The 21,002-nt window shown below is 50.6% G+C and overlaps 3 gene segments (V, D, J or C); all 3 read right to left on the bottom strand.

Moving 5' to 3' along the window:
• The window catches only part of LOC114510192, a 902,657-nt gene that overhangs the window by 661,059 nt on the left and 220,596 nt on the right, over window positions 1-21,002 (bottom strand).
• Window positions 1-21,002, bottom strand: part of LOC114509077 — an 863,521-nt gene that overhangs the window by 640,100 nt on the left and 202,419 nt on the right.
• The window catches only part of LOC114509076, an 805,173-nt gene that overhangs the window by 668,644 nt on the left and 115,527 nt on the right, over window positions 1-21,002 (bottom strand).

Below are 21,002 nucleotides of genomic sequence, written 5' to 3'. Positions count from 1 at the left end.
CAGTGAGGGCTCCTGGGTCACCACAAACTGAGCACTGGACCCTGAAATGAAAACAGACACATGAGGAATGAGGAAGGAAGGCAGAAGGTCCCTTCCAAAGCTGGTCTCTGAAATGTCCGTGAACCTGGGCAGAAGGTGAGGAGGAGCAGGAGCAGGAAAGGAGTCCCGGTCATGGTGCCAATGTGTCCAGGACACTCTGGCCCCACAGCTGACACTGGACACTGTGGCAGCTCCTTTATCTGCCTCAGCTCCCTGGAGGGAGGGTTTGTGTTTGGGTCATGCTCCATGCAAATCTCAGCTCTTTATTTCCCCACCCTCAATTTCGTGCATCCTCACCCAAGGCCCGCTGTACTGTCGGAAGTCAATGGCTGGCCTGCCTGTGGGCTCTGAGTTGGTCCCCTGGGAGGAAGCACCTGCTGTAAAATATACCTCAAGCCCCTGAGCTTGCTGCCTTCAGGGTCATTAAATATGAATTGACTGCCGGCCTTGTTCACCTTAAATGGACCCACAGCGCCCCCTCCTGGCGATAATAGCGATAGTGTGACTCATTTAGAGCAAATGTTCCATTTCTTTCCAGTACGTTGTAATCTTTGAAAATCCCACTTTATTGTCCAGATATCACCAGGCTCATGGTCTTCCGTCTTTGTGAATCCTTGTTGGTTCTTTTTCTCCCAGTTCCTGGAATTCAGTGTAACTGTTAGTCTGTTCTTCAGCCCATCTAGTGGGGTTTTAGTCATCGAGTGTCATTTTTATTTCAGTAATTTTCCTTCCATTTGAATTTATAATGTATGTTTCATTTCTGAGGTTCGCTCCCTTTTCACTTGTTTAAACGGTGACCACAATGGTTGTCAAGGTAATTTCATGATTGTCTCTTAAAATCCGTGTCCCATCATTGCCATCTCTCAGTCATCTCAAACCGAATTCGGGTCCGTCTGCCAGTTGCTATGAAGCCGATGCTGAACAAGCAAGTGCTGCTGGGGCCACATGCCTGCTATGAAAAGGAGTGAGAACATGTTACTGGGAGAGTCAGAGAAAGAGAGAGAGAGTCTTTATTAAACAGGGATTACCGTATTTCCATGTAAAAGCACACCCATGTTTCTGTGGGCATTACTGACAGTGTTATTATACCCAATATTATACCTATGGTATGTTACCATCATACCTGTGTAGAATGACCATCCTTATTTTTTCATCAAAAATTTGGGCAAAAAACGTGCTCATTATACATGGCAAATACAGTACATTATCTTGGGCTTGGGAAGGACCAGGCACCTTTCCAAATTAACCAATCAACTTCCCAGGCTTTTTTGGGCTGGCTCAGATCCTCCCCTTAACCAATCCATTTCCTGGATCTCCCGGGGGTCTGTGTCCCACATCCAATCCAATCCTTTCCCCATGCTAGACACTCCTCTGTCTTAGTCCCTACTGCACATGCTGCAAAGTTGAAGCAACGCCCACCCCACGCCATCTTGGCCTCTACTGGGCATGTGCCCACCAGGAAAATGTCTTCAGGTGTTTTATCCTCCCTGGGTAATGACCAGCAGCAATCCTGTAACAGGGTGCAGCCGAGAGGGGAGCCTCAAACAGGGATCTGTAATAAGATCCAGAAGAGCCTGGAGATAATTGGCTCCACACCGCAGGGCCACACCTGCCCAGAATCTGGCAGCTGTAGCCAATTGTGAGAGGAGCCGGAAATGGGGCTTCAGAGGAAGATTGGCGCCGGGATTTAAACCGAGATGCGGCAGCCATTGGGGGTGGGGGGGCTATGCGCAGCCCTGCAAGAGAGAACCGCACAGCTTTAGCAGAGTGAAGACTCCCTTGGCCCTGAGAGGAGCAGGAGAAGCACGTGGACTTGACGGAGTGTAGACTCCTGCAGCCCTGAGAAGAGAACCACGCGGCCTGGCAGAGTGGGGCCCCCCACAGCTTTAGAAGGGGGAACCACCACCTGGTTTTAGCAGAGATCCCGGTGACTCAGCCGAGGGTGCCGGGAACCCAGGGAGGTCTCCCAGTCGAGAGGGAGTACTACCTGGGAAGAACCAGAGGACTACCTAAGCCATGGACTTCTATTTCCTTCCCTGAGATACGGTACTCCGGACTGGGCAAAGGGGGAAGGAAGGAAGGACTGTGTCTGTTTGTGGGTGTTTTAAGGGACTTTGGGATTTTGGTGAAGACATTAGGTTACTACTTTAAGTTTGTATATAGCATTAAATAAATGTTTCCTTTCCTTTTCACAAATCTCTGGCATTGAGAGACATCTTTCCTCTGGCGGCGGACATAACGGACCCGGGGCCTTCTTTCAATAATAGTATATCATCCGAGGCCCCCCTTGTTGTGTGTTCTGTAACAATCCTTCCTGCCCACTCTGTGGATTCAGAAGTCACCTGGGAAAGGAGTGGAGCTGTACTTTCTCACAGAGCAGATCCGGTGTCTGATTCCTCTCCACAGCCCATTAGGTTCAGCCATGTCTGATGCCATTGGCTCCCTTCCTTGATCAGCATCTGGTTACCGATGCTAACACAGCAATGAGATAAAGGGAGACAGAGAACGCAGAGGTGGATGTGTAGAAGGAGAGACAGAGACAGAGGGAGACAGGGAAGGAGCCCAGGACAGAGTGGACCTGCGGAAGTCAGGCTTCTCATAACCACACTGAATGGCCCCTCATCACTTTGTCCTACCCTGGTGTTAGAAAACAGTCACAAAGTCCATCCAGCCTCAAAGCAGAGGGAACAAAACAGGGAGGGAGAACAGGAGGCGGAAACACTGGGAGCCACCCCAGGGCTCCCAGCACACAGGCCACAGGAGGCACTTGGCCCTGAGTCTGTCCACACTGGAGCCCTGGAAGGTTGCCTGCCCAAGGGATGATGTTGGAATTTCAGGTCTCTTCAACCTTCTCAGGTGCCTGGGATGCAAGCAGCAGGAGCTGTGAGTTCCCCATGACCCAGAGCAGACCTGGTCTATTGGCACTGAGTTCTGTGCTCTGCCAGCCTCCATGTGTCCCTCCCACTGCCAAGCCTGTGCTTAAGTCCTGAGCATCCTCCCTCAAGGTGGCAGGCACCTCAGGTGTTTATAGCACCACACACCTGAGGACACAGTAGGAGGAAGATGCCAGAAAGCTCCCAATCACAGACTGTGAGACTAAGACATCTCCAGAAGATATGACTGGATTAGGGTCCCCTCACTGGTGAGAAGGAGGAGCCTGATGCCAGGTCTGCGTCCTCAAAGCTGAGTCCTAGGCTGCACCCAGGCCCCCCCAGGGCTGGGGGTGGGTGTGACACTGTGTCAGTATGTGGACAGTGGTGGTGGAATTGGGTGTGGCATGGGGTTGGAGGTGAGCAATGAGCAGCCCAGAGGGACCCTTGGGAACTTTTATTCTAGAAGCAAGCACAGGTGGGGACCTGAAGCAATGATCTCATTTCCTGGTGATGGAACAACACAGAACTTGGCACCCTGGTGACCGGGCAGCCACATTCTAGAGAAGCTTCTCCTCAGCTCACTTGGTGGCAGATGCTCCAGAGACAACACGTTCACTTGTTTTGTCCCCAGGGAGGGAGGCACTTGCATCAGGAAATCACGCAATGACAGCGACCTCACACTTTGCAACTGTTGCAGCCAAGATGCCTCTGATCCTTTCCTGATGGACCCAAAGATGACCCAGAGAGGCTCAGGGGGTCCAGTTCTGGCTCGGCCACCACTCAGATTCCACCAGGGCAGCCCTCTGTCCTCTCTGTGTCATGTGTGTGGAGGTGAGGAGTTCTTGTGGGCAGGGCCCACACCCACCCTCCACAAATGCAGCCTGAGGGGGACCAGAGCCTGGCCTCGTGGTCACTTTCACACCCCAGTACTCGGCTGGCAGAATGTGAACTGTGGGGCACCCTCTGACTGCACTTTATCCTGAGCCAGGGTGGTGAACCTCCTGTCCCAGGGGTACAGTTACGGGGAGACACAGGGCTTAGCTGCTGTGGGAGCAGAGAGTCAAGTGGATAGGACGAGCCCTGTGGATGGCGTGGGAGGCCTCCAAGGCCTCCAGATCAGCCCCTGGTCACGGTCATTGCAGAGGTGCCCTCAGGATATGGGGAAGGAGATGATCCATGGGCCACCTCTCCACCTGCCCTAGTGACATGCAGCTGGGCCACAGCACCAATAAGGCCTGCAGGGGCACAGGGTAAGTGTGGCTACTGGGGGGCTGTTGTCTTCGATAAAGAAATTCCCAGATGGCTGGTGAACACCCTCAGCCCAGATGCTGCCCACACAGTTCCCCACGGTCCCTCCCACAGTCTCCATATGGTCCCGAAGCTTCCGCCCCAACCTGGATCCCTGGGCTCATCTCCCCTGGACTCGACTCAAGAACCTGGAGCTTTCTGAGGCAGAGACTGACGGTGAGAGGTCCCTGGGAAGTGCGGTGCCTGGGGGCCTGTGGGGTGGGGCCCGGTCTGCTCACACAGAAAGGAAACCCGGACCTGGTGCTGGATCAGGAGGGAAGTCTGGCCTCAGACCACCCACCTGGAGGACTGCAGGCAGGGAAGATGTGCTGTGCTGGGTCCTGGGCTGACGCTTCTCTGGAAGCTCAGGCTGTGGTTGGTCTTTGGGGGGCACATGGAAAGGCAGGCACCGGGGTGATTTTTTCTCGCCTTGCAGCTCCAGCCCCAGCCAGCAGGCAGAGCCGGCTCCAGCTTCAGCACCTGCACATCCTGAGGTGCCAGGTGCAGGGGCAGAAGCCAGTGCAGATGTAGGGGCTGCTCCAGAACCAGAGGAACGTCGGCCTCCGGAGCTGCTCCAGAGCTGCAGGCCGTGCCAGCAGCAGCATCCATTCCTCCCGCAGCTCTGCAGGCTGCACGTGCACACGGTGCATGGCGGGCCCTGACCCTCTGACACCTGCAGGGGGTCCCTCCTTGACCCTTTAGAGGTAATGGAGGTTTTCCTGAAATGTCTGGGGCTTCTTGTCCTGTCCTGCACAACTCCAGTCTCTGCCTCCACCTTCACAGGATGACTGTTCTGTGACTCCCTGACTTCACCTGGCCGTTTTCTTGTACAGACACAGGTCACATGAGTTGAAAGGGCCACCCTACAGTAATAGGGCCTCATCTCTGCTCAGACAGCATTTGTAAATAATGCCACACGGTGGAGTACTAGGTGTTAGGATCTTCACATACTTCCTTTAGTGCACAATTTAACTGCCAACATCTGGGAAGAAGGATCCTTCCCCAGATTTTATATTTCTAAAAATATTGCTGAAAACAACACGTTATTGCATTTATCATGATTCATGATAAAAACATAATCTTGACTAATATGGAAGAGAGGGTTCTTTCCTTATGAGGAAATGAGTGTCACTTCAGTCCTCAGTTCCAACTCCACAGCTCCTGTTCCCCCGTGGAGTACAGAGGATGGTGGTCTGCTCTTTCCAGACAAACTTCTTCCTGGCATATCCAAAAGAGAGCAAGGCAGCAAACATTTTAATTCATAGGATGCATGTACAGATTTCATGCAGATCTCATTTAATTTAGTTGAAATTGGTAAAAGATAACGGCCTTGGTGGGCTTCACAAGTCCCAGTGAAGAAGGTAAAATGCCTCTTGGTTTTAGAAATTGACTTAATATTCTGAAGTTGGCAGTATTCTCTTTATCTGTATCATATATTTCTTGTCAAAACTTTGTCTAAGGTGTCCTAAAAGTCATTTATACTTCAAACAAAAGTGTCCTGTATTTTCTTACTCCCTGTGTCAGTTTAGTAACAGGCAGATATGAGGCTGTGCTGCGTGTGCAGATGGGCTGAGTGTCTGCGCAGTGGGATGCAGGGGGTCCCCCTTGCTCCCGTGCCCCGGGGGCAGCTCTGCTTTACTGTGTCAGCGCTGCCCGGTCCCCACACTCCCAGACCCTCGGGCCTTTCAGTGAATGGTTACTTAGGACCAGGAAACCCTCTTCCTTAAGGCCCTCCCTGCTCCAGGCACCCGGAGGGATCTTTGTCCTTATGTCAGGCAGGTGCTCCCTGGTTAAAAAGATCATGAATTCTCTCGCTGGTTTTTGAACAAAACGCTGTTTTCTCCAAGGAGAATCCAAAGCAGTTTGGTCACTTCAGCGAGGACAATCCTGTGGTGGAGGTGCCCAAGGACACAGAGCCTGTGGTCTCGGAGGCCATTTATCCTGGACTGGTACCGTGTGCAGATTTCATGAAGGGTGTGGGCCCTGGAGGAGGTGGTTCTGCTGCTTCAGTGATGCAGGGGCTGCAGTGCAGTGAGCATTTTGTACATAATACTCAGGCCCCAGGCAGATGTCAACATGGGCCTTTCTCATTGATGAGGAGTAGCTCAGGAGGAAGGATCTACCCACTTCTAGGGCAGAGCCTTCAGAGTGGAGGATTCAGCACTTGTGAGATGAGGCCCTCTGCAAGCTGCATCCCAGAGGCAGGAAAAGGAGAAGCAGGGTCAGGGGAGGTGGTGACAGCAAGGTCACTACGTTAGTGTCTAGGATATCAAGTTCCGTGTCCGGAAGAGCCCATCTTCTTAGAATTTGGTCAGCCCTTTCATGGGGGCGAGCACCAGAATACAGGCTGAACCTCATGGTACCCGCTGCAGTCTCTGCTGCTTATGGGACTCTGGGCACTGATGGAGGAGAAAGTCTTTACATTTCTGAACACACAGAGATGGTTTCTTCATATTTTCGTTCCCGGTTTCCATCTCTGAGGGTCAATGTCAGTATTATGTTTCATGTCCCAGAGTGGTGTTGCCCAGGCTGGCCCTGATGCTGTCACTGCTATGGCCCTGGAGGGGGCAGGGTTCTTTCTTGGGTCCCCAGTGGAGTCCCTGAGCCATAAGATTTCATTATAGAGGGTTGTGTGAGTACCACTGACCTTTACGTTGACATGTAGGTGAGTGAAGAAAGTGCTCTCAGATTTGGGCTACAGTGAGATTCCACTAGTTTGTGGATTTTTTAAATCTCTTCATACTTATTTGTTAAAATATTGGCAGACTATTTACCAAATGATAAAGACAAAAAGAATCAAGACTGAGAAATTGAGTTCTCCCGTGTACCAAGAAAATGAAAGGACACATAAGGAACAGCGTCTCCCCATCGTAATAAACGTAAACGCAGACGAAGGAGACGCCACCACCAGCAGGTCCAGGTGGCGCATCGGGTTCACGTCCACGCGGCAGATCAGAGCAACCACGGGCTCTGGAGAAGACATTGATAATGCAGAAAATTTAAATGAAATGAGGATAATATGAAAATGAAAAATATATTAAAAGAGGTACAACCTATTTTCCTAAGAAGAAAAAAAGAGGTTTCAAAAGTTGAGTAAAAAATGTATTTTCCTTAGGAAAAAACCAGAACATATTATAATGGAAGTATTCCATAAAAAAAATTGTAAGATAGTTACTTTTGCAAACAACAAGAAAAACCTTGCAACTGGATTTTTCAAAAGTGTCTGCTACATACACATTTTTCCAAACCTTGAAAAAGTGGAAGCTTCCTGATTCCCACAGAGACCAGGTGTAACAGTGACACCTGCACCGGACAGAACAAATGCAGAAAAGGGTCAATTACAGACGATAACGTGACACATGATCCAAATGTTCTCACGTCAGTATTAACGCAGATCCAACAGCAGGCCAGTAAGTGGACGCACCAGCATCACATTTGATTCCCTCCAATGTCCAACTTACACTTCAGTTGATCAACCCTCTCCCAGAGCACATCATATTACTAGACCAAAGGATAAAACCAAAACACCTCAACGGCTTCAGAAGAAGCCTTTGAACAAAGTATAAATGTAATTTATAGTAAAAACACACACACAGTGTGAACAGCAGGCACATTTGCAGTGCGGGACCTCACACTCCCTCCTCACACACACGACTGAGCCCCACACTCAGCTCTCAGCTACTGAGGCGGGAGGACGACATTCCCACAAAGATCAGGAACTGGCCAATGTGACTTCACCTACATTGTCATTCAACATCACACGGTAAGTATTGACAATACAGTTAAAGAAGAAATCATCCATGGTTGGATCTTTGCATTGATGGGAACAGGCACGTGGTCATTCCCCAGCCCCAAATATTGGCCACAGCCTGAGGTGCTGTGGGGCTGGTCCAGCCGGGACAGAGATCTCTCCCTGGGAGCTGCAGGGACAGGGGTTCACAGTGAGGGCCAATGAGAGGGTGGCAGCTCTGGAACATCCAGGAAAGAAGTGGGTGGTCACTGACAGAGATGCAGGACGCCCAGTCAGAGTTTGGGTCTGAAGTGACCCAGAGATGGTGCCCCCATTCCAGCACCTGGGCTTCAGAGCAGAGCCACTCTGTGTCCCCAGCTGATGGGGAGCTGACGTCCTGTTCTGTCTGAGACCTGTTGTCCAGGAAGGGGCTGCCTGAGGTGCTGTGAGGACAGGGGGTGGGGCAGGCACATCCATTCCCCAGGGGCTGCCCTGGAAGAACCCGGCCCAGGGTGGCAGAACCAGAACCAAAAGCCACAGGTGTCCTGAGTGGCACAGGCTGGGCTGTTCCCTCTCTACAGATGAGAATGAGCTTCTCCTGGTCTCAGGTCCCACAGGCCTGCAGCTAAGTGTGAGCACAGAGGACACTGTCACAGGGTGGCTGTGAGAGGCAGCCTTGTCGTCAGCTCTCAGCCCAGTGAAGGTCAGGGACCCTGAGCTGCCAGAGCTGATCCTGGGAATGGATCATGAGCCACACAGGGTGGATCTCTCCTGAGTGATGGGCTGGGTCGAGGCTGAGTAGGGACACGTTGGTGACAATACACACACTGGTCCTTTCTGATGTGCACTGATGTGGACACAGCTGATTTCTGTGTCCCTGGTTCTTGCTGACCCCTCATCATGGACTCTGTTCCCAGCACAGCCTCCCCCTGACACAAGGACCTTCCCCTCATTTGAGAAAACTGCACAATGTGTTGCTGCCAGAGACAGGCCTCAGAGGCAGCGTTCAAAGGATGTGACACATGTTCCTGTCACAGTCCCCTATGGAGGGTCTCAGACCTGAGTTCAAACCAAGCAAACCGAGAAAGCAGCTGTCTTCTCAGAGGAGTGGGGACTGCACCGGGGAACTGCACTGCAGGGGACAGCAGGTTTTTGTCTCACTTCCCCACGGCCCTGCAGCACTGTGGGAGCCCAACTAATGCCTTCATAGGAAAGGCAGTAATAGTCAGCCTCGTCCTCAGCCTGGAGCCCAGTGATGGTCAGCGTGTCTGAGCTGCCAGACCTGTATCCAGAGAAGCGGTCGGGGATCCCCAAGGGTCTACTGTTAGTATTATAGATGATGGTTTTAGGAGGGTTTCCTGGGACCTGTTGGTACCAGGATATGTAATTACCACGCCCAATGTAGGTGCTGCTTCCAGTGCAAGAGATGGTGACAGTCTGTCCTAGGTTCCCAGAGACTGAGGGCGGCTGAGTCAGCACAGCCTGGGCCCAGGACCCTGGAGGAGGGAAACACACAGAGATGGTGATTCTGGGTCCAGAGACAAGAGCAGGAAGAAGACCCCCAGGTGTCCTCCCAACTTCTCCTCCCCTGTCCCCTTATTCAGTCACCTGTGCAGTGAGCCAGGAGGGTGAGCAGGAGAGGGGACCAAGCCATGGTGGAGTCCATCCCTGAGTCCTGCCTTCTGTGGCCCCACAGCTGAAGCAGAGCTTCCCCCACACCTCTCCCTTCCCCTCTTCATACTCTGAGAGAGGGAGGGCCCGCTCATGCAAATAAGACCCCCCCACCCCAATTTCTGATCCCTCCCTGGGCCCTCTGTCTGGTACCTGTGCCTGGGGATTTCAGGGGGGTTAAGGGTGAGCCTGTGTGAGACTCAGGCTTGGCAAGGTCACAGCTGTGTGCCCTGACCAGAGGACACCAGGCAGTGACAAGTCACAGGTCCCAGCTCTGATGACCCCAGACCTTCAGGAACAGTCCCTGAGCGCCCCCTGGTACCCAGACCTAGACACACCACTGTGTGACATGCTGGTTGAGTCCCATCACAGACAGATCCTGCCTCCCCACAGCCCTGTTCACTGACCTGCTCCCTTAGCAGCGGTCCCGGTGGCCCCTTTTGGAGGATCCCCATCACTCCAGGACACTTTCCTGTCCTACTCAGACTCCTCAGGGTGAGTTGGTCCACGTGTGCCTCGGCTGATCTGTGTGGTCAGCACCATGCTGCTGCTTTCCCTCATGCTGTCTTCCCTGGAGCGGTGACTGTCCCTCGGCGGTGTGAGCCCTGTTTTCAGGACATTTTTATTTTTTACTGTGACTCCTCCCTTGTTATTAATTAACTACTGTTTCTCCAAGGCACAAAAAAGTCTTTCAATGTCTTACCTTTTTTTCAGCAGACATATGTATATTTTCATACGTATAATTTTGCCCAAACTTTACCTATGACCTGGTGTGGGGGAGGTCTGCCTGCAGAGCCCACCCCTCCACTGAGGATGGAATAAGTCTGTCGAGACAAGATCTGCTTGGGGAGGAAAGGTGGATGATCTCTCAAAGGGAAGTACCAGGAGCCTGTTCTTCAATGGGCTTTTATTGGGTTTATTTGCACAGAAATACAGGGCTGCTACATGAAGCTCATCAATCATTGTCAGGCAGTAATGATCAAACAATAGATAACACTCAAAGAACTGAGAGGGCTTATTGTGAGTCAGGGTCAGATAGCTAAGGGGTTGGAAAACTTTGGGGAAACTCCTTCTCTGCTTGGACCCTTATCATTTAAATTGAGGGTATTAGCAAAGTAGTTTTCATGGGATTTTATGCATTCCTTCTTAGGCCTGATTGCCCCTGGGAACGAGCTCTTTCCAGCACAGGGCCACACCCACCTCAGGCATTGTTTCCAGCTTAAGTTGGGCAGAGGAAGTATGGCAACCAAGAGATTCAGAGACTTGTTGCAGACACAAGGAGGACTCAGGCTATGTCAAATCCAAGGGGCAAGGGTCCATCACCCCACTTTTTCTATAGCCCCCCAAGTCCTTCCCTGAGGGTCCCTTAGTGACCATGCCTGTCTTAGGTCTTCCCTCCTTTGAGGAATCTGACCCGTCATTGGATACACAGTCATCGGCCTGGGGCCAAGCAGGGTGAAGAAAAAGGGGGCAGAGGTGGTGCCCCTGCCAGGGAGATAAGCTTTCTTTCCTTAATGGTCCCAAAGAGACAAAGGCTCATAGGACAGAAACTTAAGGTCCCAAGGTCCTTTACTCAGCCTTAGCAACTCAGGATTAGAGCTTCTAAAATCAGGCAGGGCAGTTCCCAACAACCTGGTATCTTCATTATGTTATAAATTGACTAAGTAAACACTGGTCCTGTGTATATTTGACTGAGAGCTGGATATCAATTTTTATAGTCAGGCTCACTTGGATCCCATTTCCCTTGTTGGCCTTTTCCTAACCTGGTCCTGGCAGGACCAGCCCCACAGTGCCCCCTGCTGGTCTCTGATCTGGGGCCCACCAGCCCCCGGACCACACCCCACACTCCTGGAGGGCATCCTGATTTGGCCCTGGGACCTTTGGGATGTCACTACCAAGAACAGAAGAATGAGTGGGTTTCTCCATGGGGTTGGGACTAAGACATTATTGTGCCCTGATAACCAATGACTTCCAGGTGGCTACAAGTAGGACACATTCACCTTGTTCATGTTGCCAGATATTTCAGATTTTTCTGACATGTCCTACTGCTTCTTCTGCTTTTGCGATGCCACTTCACATATAGAAGCATTTTAATCCAAGTTCAGGGATCAAAACCTTCACTACACTCTACTGGTTCGCACTGACAGAAAGTCTATGGGATCTACACTTATTCAATTACATTGTCTTCTTGATGGGCTTTGGAGACACTGCTGTTCGATTCCCACCCCCGCTGCCCAGGTACGGGCGGGCGGTGTCCCTCTCGGTCTCCATACTCAATGCCGTCAGAGAGGACGTGCCCTCCTGCTCTCCTCTCCGGCCTGTCATGTCCCTTCAGTGCTATTCTGATACTTTATTCTTTCCTCTTCTGCCTCTATTATATATTTATGATGCTTTCCCCTTTACCCTTTTTTGGTCTAATCTTGAAATTATGTTCATTCTAAACATTGAAAACTACACCTTTACTATAAATATCTCTTTTGTGTATATTGTTTCTCCTTTTCAATGTAATGGCCTCATTCCACACTGAGTCATAATTAATTTGTGTGAAAATGCCTCCAATGTTGACCTTGAAGAAAAACCCGAGCTTTCTGGAAATTTCCTTCTGTTTTTGGTAATTGATGGAACTGAGGGTTGCCTCATAGGCTCTAGATGCCAAGAAACTGAAATACTTTTAAAAACCTTTAAATAACTAAGATTTGTGTTATTAAAATGGGTACTGGTAAAGTTTCTGAGCCCGACAACCAGGGCCTTAGAGGGACAGGGTTCCCCACTGTGCCTGGGATCCTGGAAGTTCCTCAAGGATGCGACCTCAGGACAAAGTGGACACTCTGCTGTGTGCAGATGTCAGAGCTCAAGGAATGATGTGCACATCCTGGGCCAGGCTCAGGGCACAGACAGGGAACTGGGCTGCAGGGGACCTGAAGTTCCTCCCTGAGCAGCTGTGCAGGGACCACAGCAAAGTCCCACAGCGCCCCCTGGTGTTGGCAGGACACACATCTCTATGTTCCTTAAAGGTCTTGGAGCTCAGCTGGTCCCTGCAGCTCAGCAGGTCACTGACTGTATCCCCATGTCTGTGACCTTACTTCCCGATAATGTGATTCTGATCCACTGTGTATAGTCACAGCACAGTCCCTCACTCCATAATAGAGGCCCCACCTGTGCCTCATTCCTGACTGCTGAGACACAAATATCTCTCAAATTCTGATGACATTGTCATTCTGTATGCTCTGCACACAGTATGTCCACAGTCCCCACACCTCCCTGTCCACTCCTCTTGGCCATGGGCAGGTTCCCATCTACACTCTACAAGACCACTCAGGTTTCCCTGTCTGCTGCTAGAATTCGTCCTCACTTTATTGTGTTCTCTGCATAATTACCAGTTATACTTCACATATACACATGGGGTGAGGCCCCTCTCTGATGAGAATCTCTCATACATACCCTCTCTAAAATAATTAAGGGCAAATCTTTAGCGTCTCCTTCAAAATACTTAGGGCCCGTCACAATGGGTCCCGTCTCCTCCCTCCCATCTCCCGTCTGTAGCCTGTAAACAAGCACACGTGGACCCTGGGGGCTAAACTGAAACTGACATCTGGACCCTTTGGGGTTAAGCCATGCTAAGACCCTGCCTGAATTCCTAGCACTGTCCTTAGAGGAGACATGACAACCCTTCACCCTACTGCACCTCCAGAAACAGTGTCAGCTTAGACCCTCTGGGAGATGACTCTCAGCCACTGGGCAAGGCAGGAGCACTTCTAAAAGAGCTCACCACAGGGCCGCCCTGCATGTGCTGGTGTTGTCGCAGGCTGTTTGGACCCTCTAACTTCTGACGTAAGTCTCAGGAGGACATGCTCCAGGAATCGCATTAGCCTGTTTTCCTGAGGGAGGTGGGATTGCACGTTGCCCTGCTTGGGAAGAACCACAGGCTCAGCTGCTGGAGCTGGACTCTGGCTGTAAGGATGCTCACTGTCCTCTTCTTCCACCTCCCATTCTGGATGCCCCGCCCCTTCACTGAGCACCTGGTCCAGATCTTAATCTGGCAGGGGGTACGAGAAATCAGTTCTGTATGCCCATGTGCTCCAAACCCATGTCCTTCTCAAGATGTGGGCTATGTTTTTATTATGTTTTTACTATGTTTCACTCTAACATTTCTCTTCATAAATCCTAGCTGTATAATATCACTAATATTAACCTGAAAATTAAAAGCCAATGTGAGAGGCTACAAGCATTTGTTTGGGATAAAAAATCATTGCAACCCTGGGGCATAGTTTCCTGCAGAAAGCCACAGTGTGTCCAATCATGGGGTGAAAGCAGTGGTTTTCATGAGATAGGGCAGGAATTAATGTCATGGATAGAAGTGAAGTATTTCTATTGGTAATAATGACCCAACAAAGAAATTTCTGCAGTGAAAATAAGTGAAGTTATTCTTTAGCTGCACACTGTGGGTCCAGTTCTAAGGAACGTCTTGAATGGTGAGCCCTGTACTCAGGCTGTCTGCCCCCCGTCAGCTGTGCAAACAGTTGTCTGGAGCAGGCAGTTGCTTTGACCCAGAACAAAGGTCAGGCATTCCTGCCCTCAAGCAGCACAGAGGCTGGAGAAGGAAGATGAACAAGGAGCCTCCTCTGGGACGGGGGCTCCAGCTCCATCTCCCAGCGGCTCTGCCTCCTCTGCTTCTTTGCACCAGATTGTGAAGTTGTCTTGGTTGTTAAAAGCCGGCCAAGCCACCCTCAGACCTGACTATGTGTGTGTGTGTGTGTCCTCGTGGGAATGACCTTTCCTTTGCTGTCCTGTCCATTCCCTGTGAAATTGTGGGTGACATTGGCTCCTGTTTTAAAGAGACCTTTGTCTTCACAAAATGGTGGGTTAAATCCTGTCATGGCTGAGAAATATCAATCTGATTGCACCCTCTGGGGCCGTAGAGAACAACCCTACTGAGTCCCCACCTGCGAGAGCAGCCTCTATGAGCACTAGATGGGGGATGGCAGAAGCAGAGGGTGCACTGAGCGCTGGGTTTTTGTCTCACTTCCCCCCTGCATGTGTCACTGTGGTAATGGTCACTGTGCCACAGAACACAGTAGTACTCAGCCTCGTCCTCGGGCTGGGCCCCCGACAGGGTCAGGGCAGCTTTGCCCCCAAGGAGGGACCCTGAGAACCGGGCAGGGGTCCAGGAGAGTTTACCGTTTGTATTGTAAATCTGTGTGACGGGGACTTGGCCAGACTTCTGCTGGAACCAGTGTGGATAGTTACTGCTGGTGACGGCTCCACTGCTGGAGGCACAAGTGAGAGTGACTGTCCCTCCTGGGGACACAGTCAGGGAGGGCTCCTGAGTCACCACAGCCTGACACCTGGACCCTGAAATAAAAACAGACACATGTCAGGAATGAAGAATAAAGGCAGAGGGAACCCCCTTCAATGGCCAGCCTCTAAAGCGTCACTGGACCTGGGCAGAGGGTGAGGAGGGGGAGCAGGAGGACAGGAGTCCAGGCCATGGTGGGCACTTTCCAAATCCCCTGGCCTCAGGCTGGCACTGCTGTCTGGGTGTCCCTTTATCTCCCCCTCAGCTCCCTGGGTGACGAGTGTGTTTGCTGGGTCATTATGCAAATATGATCACACAACACCATCAAATTCTGGGTCCTCAGGACAGTTCTTAGCTTTCCTGTGAGCAGAACGCAGTGGTTGTGTGAGCTGTCAGTCTGTCCCTTGACGAGAAGCACCTGCTGTCTGTCAGGTCTAACTCAGGCCATGAATGTGAGCACAGGGCCTTTTCCATTAGAACCATCTGAGTGGGTGTCAGCCATGCACCTCTGAGAAGACCCACAGCGCCACCTGGTGACGTCCTCGGGGGAACATTCAGGGTGGTGGGAACTGCACAAGGATGGTGCCCATTTTGAATGTATAAATAAATAAACAAACATATAAATGAAAGGAGTTGACCTATTCCTGATTTCTTGCACAGTTTTCTTTTTAAATTTTACAGTTTGTTTTTTCAGTTGTATAATTCCCATTTTCTTTGTTTTCATGACCTCTATTTACATTCTGAGTTTTTCCTTTTCCATTTGTACGAAGAAGGCTCACTGTTGCCCTTCAGAGGGATTTCAGGGTCACTGCCAGACCGATGCCTGTCACTGTGTCTCCTCATCACAGTCCTCTCAGTGTCTGTGTCAGGTTACTCTCTTTTCTCCTCAAGCTTTTATTTCCTGCTTCTTGATAAATCAGGCGGGGTTTTACTGGATCCTGGATTTTGGGGGGTCACAGGAGGAGCCCCTGAGCCCCATCCCCTCTGTCTTCCCTCAGCCCCCCCCTCTGCGGAGCTGCAGCACAGAAGGTCAGGGGGTGGGTGTTCAGCTCCCACTGGCCCCACAGGGTGGAGCCCTGATTCCACTGCTCTGTGCTCTGACGCCTTCCTGGGGACAGTGAGGCAGCGACTGTCACCTGCTGGTTCCCTTCAAGCAGGATGAGAGACCAACTCATTGCTGGTCCCTGCTGACTTCAGGGAGAGAAGCACAAGGCTGAGGGGAGTTTCTGTGCTCAGTGGGGGTGGGCACTCACTCCCCACTAGACTCTTTGGCGCCCTGACACCAGGGAGGGGAGGGGACTCCTGCAGTGGTAACTCCTCTCCCCCTACTGCACTGTGCACCCTTCATTCAGGGCTGTTAATGCAGGTGGGGGTTAAGGCTGTGCTGTCCATGGTCCCCACACTCTCCATCAGGGGGCGCAGGGGAGCACACTAGCTCTGCCTTGTGCCACTTCGTTCAGTCTCTACTGAGTGATGAAGTTCAAGTTCAGCCCACCCCTGAGTGGCTGGAATCATGGGTGAGCATTTTTGTCTGGTTAGAGTAACAAGAAAAACATGGTCTCACCAAGTATGTTGGGGAATGTTTCTTTCTCCTCTGTTTTCTTTCAAACTGTGTGTTCACTATTATTTCCCACTTACACTGTTTACTAAAACAAATTTAAAAAAGCCCACCTGAGGCCAGATTTGTGTTTTTGAGCTTTGAAACTACAGCGGTAAAGAACTTACAGAGCTGTCACGGCAAACAGGAAAGTAAACAGACGCATCTCTCATTCTGTCAGACATCCCAGCAGACACACAGGGCACGTCGTCACCCACTTGTGTTTCTACATCCAGTGTCGAGATGACTGCAGATCCAAAATTAACTGCACATTGTTTATAGATCAATTAGTCCAGGGATTTTGATAAAGGTGATGTATTCTGAAGTATTAAAAGGCAAAGCTGTTCAAATCTAATTTGCAATAATGAGTGAATCGTTTCTCCAGTGTGGCCATGACAGACGACATAGTGTTTCCTAACACTCCGAGGTCTCTGGGTCCCTGCCTGGGAGCCGAGGTCCCAGGGAAGCCAGGTCACAGGTGTGGGAACCCTGTTTTTGTTCTCATGCCACCAGGAACTGCGAAACTGGGTCCACAGTGATCCTGTTTGCATTAGGAAACCACGTAGCAAATGGGGCATTTATGTTGAGCCATAAAGACAGACAAGGGTGAGACCGTGAGGTTCTCTGGGTTCACAGCACAAGTGATAACAGAAGCCAAAACCTGAACCAGTGTTGGTCACAGTTGGGGACAGGACAGTGACGGGTCACTAGAGAGGGGAGGGCAGATGTTCACTTCACGTCCATGTGGCATGGGAGCTCTTTGTAGCCGGGGGTATGAAGGCCTGTGACTGTGCTAATCAGCCTCCTCATCAGGCTGGTCCTCACAAGTGGTCAAAGAGGCTGTGAGCACCAAGTAGGAGCTGGTGAACAGGGATGACTCTCAGGGACCTTTGTCCCAGATATTATATTATTATTATACGTATCTATAGCAATCATGATAGCCAGCATTCCCCCTCAAACATAACAAATATGTCTGATAAAAAAGTTACTTTGATAACGTAAATCATAGGGGCTAAAATCCCCTTATTTCTATAGGAGTTGAACCTAAACTTAAGAATTCAAAAACCTTCATGCTACCACACTATACCCAATCCTAAATAAGGTAGCTAAATAAGCTATCAGACCCATACTCCAAAAATGTGGGTTTATGTCCTTCACTATATCTGACCTCAGATTTTGGGACCATTACCATGGCAACACTCAATGTGTTTGCCGACATATGTTCAGGAGAAGGTCATGTCGGATCTGGGCTCATCAAGAGCCACACAGGGGGCGTGACACAGGAACAGGGGGAGCACCTGCTCCTGCTGCCCCACAGCCCAGCCCCCAACCCGGACTGTTGACACACTCCAGTGGGGTATGAGAGGACAGGGGGACACAGTGCCTGTGGGCTCAGGAAACCCCACTCACCAGCGTCCCCATGGCCCTGGGTGCTGGCAGCTGTGAGAGCATCTCATCCATGGACCCACTTCACCCACGTGCCTGGAGCAGGCTCAGCATTTCCCTAGCAATAGCAGCTTTCTTACTGTGTGGGCCCTGGAGGAGGTGGTTCTGCTGCTTCAGTGATGCAGGGGCTGCAGTGCAGTGAGCATTTTGTACATAATACTCAGGCCCCAGGCAGATGTCAAGATGGGCCTTTCTCATTGATAAGGATTAGCTCAGGAGGAAGGATCCACCTGCTTCTAGGGCAGAGCCTTCAGAGTAGAGGATTCAGCACTTGGCAGATGGGGCCCTGCGGCAAGCTGGATCCCAGAGGCAGGGAAAGCACAAGGAGGGACAGGGGAGGTGGTGACAGCAAGGTCACTCTGTTAGGGCCCAGGATATCAAGTTCCATCTCCCAAAGACCCACTCTCCCTAGAATTCTGTCAGCCCCTTCATTGGGGGCGAGCACCAGACTAGGGGCTGCACCTCACGGTACCCGCTGCAGTCTCTGCAGCTTGTGGGGCTCTGGGCACTGATGGGGGACACAGTCTTTACGTTTCTGTCCACACGGAGACGGTTTCTTCACATTTTCCCCCTCAGTTTCCATCTCTGAGGGTCAATGTCAGTGTTATAGTTCATGTCCCAGAGTGGTTTGCCCAGCCTGGCCCTGATGCTGTCACTACAGAGGCCCTGGCGGGGGCAAGGGTCCTCCTTGGGGCCCCCATGGAGTCCCTGAGCCCTAAGATTTCATCACAAGAGGTCATCCAGGTGCCACTGACCTTCAGGTTGACATGCGGGTGAGTGAAGAAAGTGCTCTCAGATTTGGGCCACAGTGAGATTCCACTAGTTTGTGGGTTTTTTATATCTCTTGACACTTATGTGTTAAAATACTGGTAGAGTACCTACCATATGGTAAAAGGAAAAGAATCAAGAGTGAGAAATTGAGAACTCTGCCGTATACAAGAAAATGAAAAAGACACATGAAAAACAGCATCTCCCCGTCACACTCAATGCAAATAAACCCGAAGGAGACATCACAACAGTAGCTATAACTGGCACATGGAATTCAGGTTCAATTGACAGATGAGAACAACCACTTTCTAGATTTGGAGTGAAAATTAATAATGTAAACAATTAAAAATGCTATGAGGGAACTATGAAAATGAAAAAAATTATTAAAAAAGATAAAATGCAGATTTTTCTAGGAAGATGAGAAATGGTTTCAAGAAGCTAAATAAAATGAACAATTTCCTTAGAAAAATAAAACACATTACAATGGAACTATTTCACTAAAAGAGCATCAGGTGCAGTTAGTTGTGCAAAAACACTAACTCCTTAACACACTGGATATTTCAAATGTGTTTGATATATATGTGTATTTATTTCCAAAATTTAACAAATGGGAGCTTTCATGATTCTTACAGCAAGCAGGTATTACGGAGAAACCAACACCTGACAGGGAAAATACAAAAAAGGGAAAATTACAGGAAAAAACCCAAATTATGAATGCAAATGTTCTCATCAAAATGCTAACAGAGAGATTCCAAAATCAAACCAGTAAATAGATACAACATTGCCAGAGCTGATTTCTTCCAGATATCCAAGGTAGGTGCCATATCGACAAGCCACTAATAAAATACATCCTATTAATAGATCCTAAAATAAAATCATATGACCTCAGTAGATTCAGGACAAACCTTTGATCAAATTTTGAAATATATTTCTAGTAAAAACACACACAGTGTGAACAGCAGGCACATTTGCAGTGTGGGAACTCACACTCCCTCCTCACACACACGACTGAGCCCCACACTCAGCTCTCAGCTACTGACGCGGGAGGACGACATTCCCACAAAGATCGGGCAATGTGACTTCACCTACGTTGTCATTCAGCATCACACAGGTAGTATTAACAATGTAGTTAAACAAGAAGAAACCCATGGTTGGTTTTTGCATTGATGGGAACAGACACGTGGGCATTCCCCAGCCCCAAATGTCGGCCACAGCCGGAGGTGCTATGGGGCTGGCTCAGTCAGTACAGAGGCCTCTCCCTGGGAGCTGCAGGGACAGGGGTTCACAGCGAGGGCCAACGACAGGGTGACAGCTCTGGAACATCCAGGAAAGAAGTCAGTGGCCACTGCCAGAGACACAGGATGCCCAGTCAGATTTTTTATCCCAAAAGATTGTACCCCCATTCCTGCACCTGGGCTTCAGAGCACAGCCACTCTGTGTCCCCAGCTGATGGGGAGCTGACTTCCTGTTCTGTCTGAGACCTGTTGTCCAGGAAGGGGCTGCATGAGGTGCTGTGAGGACAGCGGTGGGGGAGGCACACCCATTCCCTAGGGGCTGCCTGGAAGAACCTGGCCTAAGGGTGGCGGCACCACAAGCAGAAGCCACAGGTTGTCCTGAGTGCCACATGCTGGGATGTCCCCTTTCAGCAGATGAGAAGGAGCTTCCCCTGGTCCCACAGGCCTGCAGCTCTCTGTGAGCATGGAGGACACTGTCATAGAAGTGGCAGTGAGAGGCAGCCTTATCCTCAGTTCTTAGCTCAGTGAGGGTCAGGGACCCTGAGCTGCCAGAGCTGATCCTGGGGATGGATCATGGGCTGCACAGGGTGGATCTGTCATGAGTGATGGGCAGGGTTGGGGCTGAGTAGGACATGTTGGCGACAACACACATTCAGCCTTCCTGAGGTGCAGTGATGCAAACACAGCTGGTTTCTGTGTCCCTGGTTCTTGCTGACACATCACAGACTCTGTTGCTAGCACAGCCTCCCCCTGACACACAGGACCTTCCCCTCGTTTGAGAAAACTGCACAAGGTGTTGCGGCCACAGACAGGCCTCAGAGGCAGCGTTCAAAGGATGTGACCAATGTTCCTGAAAAAGTCCTGTGTTGGGTTTCAAACGTGAGTGCAGGCCAACCAAAGCAAGAAAGGAGCTGTCTTCTCAGAGGAGTGGGGACTGCACCAGGGAACTGCACTGCAGCGGACAGAAGGTTTTTGTCTCACTTCCCCACGGCCCTGCAGCACTGTGGGAGCACTGAGACTCCTGTCCCATGCTGAGCAGTAATAGTCGGCCTCGTCGTCC

The sequence above is a fragment of the Phyllostomus discolor genome, chromosome 13, assembly GCF_004126475.2.
Source record: "Phyllostomus discolor isolate MPI-MPIP mPhyDis1 chromosome 13, mPhyDis1.pri.v3, whole genome shotgun sequence".
NCBI classification, from domain to species: domain Eukaryota; kingdom Metazoa; phylum Chordata; class Mammalia; order Chiroptera; family Phyllostomidae; genus Phyllostomus; species Phyllostomus discolor.
The sequence above is the reverse complement of the archived record's forward strand: the minus strand, read 5'-3'. Positions and strand labels throughout refer to the sequence as shown.